Raw genomic sequence first — 6,377 nt, 5'->3', positions numbered from 1 at the left:
GACATTGTTAGCCACTGATAACGCATGCGTCACGTGCAGAGCTCACTTGTGACAAGGACGAAAGGTCGACGACCAGATAAACATTTCTGCAGTTTGGTGGATATCCTTGTAGATGCCATATAACTAAATTAACCAAATATTACACAAGCTATGCGTTTTCTTTTTTTGAACAGTATATATAACAAGAAGCATAAACAGGGTTCCTGCAGGGCAGAGCTGATACAATTCAAGGAGTTTTCAAGGACATTTCCAGGACCAAATAAATGCTTTTCAAGGACATGATTTTCCCCAATTTAATGCAAAGCACCAAGCTTACCTTCAGGAAGGGAAGCAACTACAGGTGACTAGTAATAGTTAGTTCGTCTGCTTTAATTTGTTTTCACTCGATCTTTTATTCTCCCAAAATGTGTGTACTGTATTTGACGAAAAAAAAAGGGGGTTGCATTTTTTTTTAAATAAGACAAGCTGCTGACGAAATGTATAGGCAACAATTTGGAAAAATCAAGTACTTTTCAATGACTATTTAACAAAACTCTATTTTCAAGCACTTTTCAAGGCCTGGAAAAGGTTTTCCAATTTTCAAGGAGTTTTCCAGGGTTCAAGGACTCTGTACGAACCCTGCATAAAAAAGCACTTCAGTTTGAAACCCAGGTTCAATGTAGTAAATGATATTGCATCAATGTTCCATCCATCCTCAGCACTTTCAAAACCAGTTTCTTCTAGGTCATACACACCTTTTCCTCGATTGATCCACAGTACATCAGATCGCTATTGTTCTTTTATGATTTGCACCAAGGGAATGATTAACATTTCTGTCTTAGTCATATGTAACAAGCTTTAAGCAAAAGCATAATATTCTACACATTCACATATTGTAAGGTTGAAGGGGTCTATGTCGACCAAAAGAAGGTGTATTCCCCATAGCCATAGGTGTTTTCCCTGTGTACCGGGAATACAGTTGGATTTTCTGTAAAGAAGTATAATATCGTACAATCTTGCGCCAAGCGCGTGACTGCGGTTAGATAGGAGAATCTATTTAAAATCCTGAATTCGCGTGCGGCATCCAATCAAGCAAAACATGCTTCGACCGTTTATCAAAACGGATTTAGTTAAAGAAACATCTGCACCCCCACCCCCAACAGCCTGGTATTATGTTTTCCTCGCTGGTACTCTCGTCCATTGAATCACTTTCACAAGCTTGAAGTAACTCCATGGCGTCTAACGGAAGTATATTCCCTGTATATGTACAGGAAATTAACATACAGGGAATACAGCCACTGTTGGTCGACATAGACCCCTTCTAAAGTGCTGCAGTAGTTACCTTTCCCTCCAAGGACCAAGCTGTTCATCCACTGTAGGGCTGACCGGGGTTCCCCCTTAGCAGAGTGAGTGGCGAATCCTGGCTGATAAATTTCCTTTCATTTTCCATGAATGAAGAATACCAGCTGGGTTCTTTTATTCATGGACCTGTGTTCTGCAACACACACAAATCAGCCACCATCTTGTAAATATATGTAAAAGAAAGCAAGTGGCAATCTGAATAACAGAATACAAAATGATCAATCCACACAATCATACTTCAGCACTGAAAGTCCACAAAATGAAGCACTGCTAGTACATGTACTTCTCATAATTTACTGAAACTTTACTCGTCAAAACAACCATTTGTTTTATCAACTTTACTCGCATGTGGCGAGTAGATTAACATTTCTACTCACCATTTACATGATTTTTACTCGCCATGGCGAGTAATTGAAAATACTCGCCACTTTCAGGCCTGTACTTGTGCATGAGATGTGTTTACCATCCATATGCCCAGACCATGCGCTCTTCTGTTGTGCTCAGAACAGTAAAGAGTTGCTTGCTGGGGTGGTTGTTCATAAGTTAACAGTTCACAAGAGGGCACAAACAAGAGCAAAAACACAGGTGCCTGATTCAAACTCATTCAAATGCAGAACCTTATTTTTGCATGAACAGAGTAAGACATGATTCTTACATAGCTGACCCTACCCCTGGCAGAAAAGTGCTTGAAATTGTCCATGTGGTCTCTATTGATCAGTACATTTGATGCGTATTTGTGATACATATATATACTGATATAGAGACAAGTAACAAGTGGACATTTCCTCTGACACCTCTACCATTTGTACACCTGCACAAATCTCCTGCCATAGACTACAAAAGGAAAACATACAAATCAAAACAAACACAAATTTAACCTAATGTTTACCTTTCAGCAGCAGAAAAGGCTGTGTTTTCTGAGGTGTCTCAGAGTAAAGCCACGGTGTTGGAGATCTATGCAAAACTAGGCTGTAGGCAAGGTCCAACATCTTTAGCTGCACACACAAAAAGAAGAAGCAAGAAATCACATGACATAGATGACATTCCTCACTAGTACAAAACCACAACTACACTAGTCAACTACCAATGTAAGAATCATAGTCCTGCAAGATTACCCTCTTAAAAAGTAAGATTGCTTTCATTCAAACACTACCGTGGGACCAAACTCCCCCCCCCTCCTTTTTTTGAGTTTTTCCTACATGTGTGTTGATGTTTCCATTAATTCCAAGCCCTGAAACTGTGAACTTGAGATCTTTATGTATGCACACAGTCACAGGCTTAATAAGCTATTCAGAAACCAAGCAGAGTCTGCACAACGTCAATTCTGAGAAATAAATCCCCACAACCGGTTTCAAGGCCACTATACCGACTGAGCTATTGCTTGCCATGCCAACCTCCACCCCCATTTGGAACATGCACAACTAGTATACCCATACACATGTAATAATACTGCTTGCCTTCCTCCCCCACCCTCCAAATCAATAAACACTAAATGTATGCAATCAGTAATCTTTTAGTTAGTAGTTGACTACCATCACTACTCTCTCCACACCCACCCACCCTCTTGCACACCAGCGACACACCCCCATCGCCCAATCATTTCCATGATTCTCTCTGCCATATAGTTATCCTAAACACTAAGATTATGACACATTTGTTTTCCAATTAGGAACATAAAAAATTACTGTAAAAAAAATGTACAATCATGCACTCTCTGAGTCTGACAAGAGAGTGTGAGAAAAGTCAAGAAAGCAAGACATGTGTGACATAACTAAATCTTCTAATCTATTCCTGAGATTTACTCTTGACAGCTTAAAATGGAACCTCATGCACTTACTGTTCTGAATTGTAGAAATTTCTTGTAGTTATAGCAGCAAAGGCAGTTTTATTGGGTACCACCAGGTGTCACTCTGTCATCATCTGATCAAGCATTCAAGCAAATGGTTCAGCACTGAAACAGTAAATAGCAAGAGTGTACAGAAAAATACACAAACTTTCTCATTAATTTGTATCTTCAACTTCACATTATTCATAAATAATGATACCTTACTTTGACTAAGTTTGAGTAGGATTAACACCATGCAGAGCCAGAAGTTAACTTGAAATAAAATAACTATACGTTACTCAATACTGCACTCAATGAGTCAATTGTCAGCAAAGGTGATAATCAATGCAAGGTAAAAACCAAAGGATGCAACTCAGTCAGCAATTGCAAAAACTACATAATTCTATTTCTAATCAAGCTGTCAGTTTCATTAGCTATCAGAATTCAAAACATGTTCTTGTTTTTGTTGTTGCTGTTGTTCATGACTACATTAATGTATCTCAGCATTTCTAGTTTCTACACTATAGCCATTAAAAAAACCAAAAGAAGTGTCCCAATGTTAAATGAAGCGCTCTTGCAATTAAGTCACAATTGTTTGCAGTTGCTGAGAAAAGCTAATAGTAATAGTCCTTACAGTAAGTTGAGTAACAAATTATAAACAATTGCTGTTAACACTCATAGTACAAGAGAGCAAACCACTGCAAAACTATAGTCATTTATCAATGTTATGCTTGCCATCCACCCCCGACCCCAAACCTCTCCCATATTTTATGTACATCAGACTAGTATTCTTGTTAGTTCATTTCAGCTGTAACAGTGACAACACGTTTGCACACTACAGACCTGGAAGTGGACATGTTAACACATGGAGTGCTAAATTTCAGGATACAATCTGTTTGTTTGTTTGCTTAACGCCCAGTCGACCACGAAGGGCCAATCAGGGCGGTGCTGCTTTGACATTTAACGTGCGCCACACACAAGACAGAAGTCGCAGCACAGGCTTCGTGTCTCACCCAGTCACATTATTCTGACACCGGACCAACCAGTCCTAGCACTAACCCCATAATGCCAGACGCCAGGCGGAGCAGCCACTAGATTGCCAATTTTAAAGTCTTAGGTATGACCCGGCCGGGGTTCGAACCCACGACCTCCCGATCACGGGGCGGGCGCCTTACCACAAGGCCAACCGTGCCGGTCATACAATCTGTTTCAAAGTACAAACACTGGCAATCGGAGAGAACAGTGTTACTGTAAGTCTTTACAGTAACATCAAACAGTATCCCCTCTTTTTGGTAGTACAGTGGAACAACACTTTTAATATCCCCTGATTAAAGACTCCCTCCCTTTTAAGACCCTGTTTTCTCAGATTTGTCTGTCCACAACCTCTCTATATTTACTCTCATCTCAAGACTTCTTCCTTTCAAGACCTGATTTTTTCAGATTTGTTTAGGTCCTAAAAGGAAGGGGGGGGGGGGGGGGGGGTTCGATCGACTTTACTGGTACCGTGAAACCGAAAGTGACCAAGTCATCAAGGGCACGTATATTCCTGCTGCTCTGTTAGCACCGATCATATTTTAGAAACGTTGCACTCTGTCGTCAACACGAATGTAGGAATAAAAATAGTATTACCTTCACCAGCTGTCTCCATGGAGTCGAAAGACCATCGGCCGGTTTGGCTCGCTTGTGCCATTCCTGGATGAAAATTGAAATGACCCTGGCTGCTCCGTTCTTGGCATCAATGGCAGTGCAAAAAAAGCGAATCCCGACTCCCATCCAGGATAAGCTGTACGGCACGGCGGCGTCTCTGCAGATGACCACTACATTTGGACGATTTGGACTGGTCTACACGTGTTACGGCAACAAGCAGAAGAAGATACAGATAAGGTGGCGGGAGTGATGTCCCTTCGCTGCAGTGACTAAAAATACAAAACTATCTCAAAATAAAAACACAAGGAACGGATGGGTAGTTAAATTTGTGACAAAAGAAATTAAACGTTCAAATGACTTACCACCCCCCTCTGCTATGTCAGTTGCGAGTATGTCAGTATGTGTTTGTGTTTGTGTGTGTGTGTGTGTGTGTGTGTGTGTGTGTGTGTCAGTGTGTGCCCGGCAGTGTGCCCGTCAGTGTGTACGGTACGTGTGTGTGTGTGTCAGTGTCATTGCCGGTGTGTGTGTTTACGTGTGTGTGTCACAGTGTGTGTGTGCGTGCGTGTGTGTGTGTGTGCCGGTGTGGATGTGTGTGTGTGTATTGTGTGTGTGTGTGTGCGTTCGTCAAGTTGTGTGTGTCAGTGTGTGTGTCAGTGTCGATCAGTGTGTGTGTGTTCTAGGCCAGGGGGGATTCCCAAGGTTCCTGGGTTCCGGAAGCCCACCCACCCCCCTTACTGACTCCACAAATGTACCTTTTGCCTTTTTCTTTCTGCGAATGTATGTATTCATTTGCTAATTTGTTCGTTTGTTTGTTCGTTCGTCAGTTTGTTCGTTCGTCAGTTCGTTCGTTCGTTTGTTCGTTCGTTCGTTCGTTCGTTCGTTCGTTCGACAGTTCGTCCGACAGTCCTTCAGTACGTCCGTCAGTCCGTCCGTCCGTCGGTCCGTCAGTCAATCCGTTCTTCAAGTTCAGTCCGTATCAATAAATTCCTCTTGTGCAGGGCCCAATACAGGGGAGAGGGGGGGGGGGGAATTCCTGTTGGTGGGACAACCCCCCCCCCCCCCCCACCCAGGCCTAACTGTGGACCTCCTCCAAACGTTTGACAAATGCCCTGAAAATGGGCCAGATTGCACACAATTATTGTTTATTGTTTGCTTGTTTATTTGTTTGTTTGTTTGTTTGTTTGTTTGCTCGTTCGTTCGTTCGTTCGTTCGTTCATTCGTGGGTTGGTTCGTTCGCTCTTTCGTTCCGACCTTCGTTATTTCCTTCGTTTATTCGTTCCTTCGTCCTTTTAGTCCGTCCGTATGTCCGTCCATACGGTCCGTCCGACAGTCTGTCTGTCAGTCCATCAGTCCGTCCGTCAGTCCGTCCGTCCTTCAGTCTGTATCCGAATAGATTCCTCTTGTGCAGAGGGTTGAAGGAATACCCTGCAGGACCGGATCAGGAGGGGTTACCCGTAACGCCACCCCCCCCCCCCCCCCCCCGCCGCCCCCCCCCCCCTCCCCCCGTCCCTCCGTCCGTCCATCGATCGGTCCGTCCCTCAATCTGCCCGTCGGTCCGTCCGTC

General features: G+C 43.0%; 1 long non-coding RNA gene across 1 annotated transcript; it reads right to left on the bottom strand.

The window, feature by feature from the left end:
• Positions 1 to 853: 853 nt before the first annotated feature.
• LOC138952396 (uncharacterized) lies at positions 854 to 5,834 on the bottom strand. The gene is made up of 4 exons (XR_011451361.1): positions 4,796 to 5,834; positions 3,179 to 3,292; positions 2,231 to 2,336; positions 854 to 1,474 (listed from the first exon to the last, which is right to left on the bottom strand). It is a non-coding gene; the product is annotated as an uncharacterized lncRNA (long non-coding RNA).
• Between the last annotated feature and the right edge of the window lie 543 nt (positions 5,835 to 6,377).

The sequence above is a fragment of the Littorina saxatilis genome, linkage group LG17, assembly GCF_037325665.1.
Source record: "Littorina saxatilis isolate snail1 linkage group LG17, US_GU_Lsax_2.0, whole genome shotgun sequence".
In the NCBI taxonomy this organism is placed as follows: Eukaryota; Metazoa; Mollusca; class Gastropoda; order Littorinimorpha; family Littorinidae; genus Littorina; species Littorina saxatilis.
Note: the sequence above shows the minus strand (reverse complement) of the source record. Positions and strands in the feature narration are given on the sequence as shown.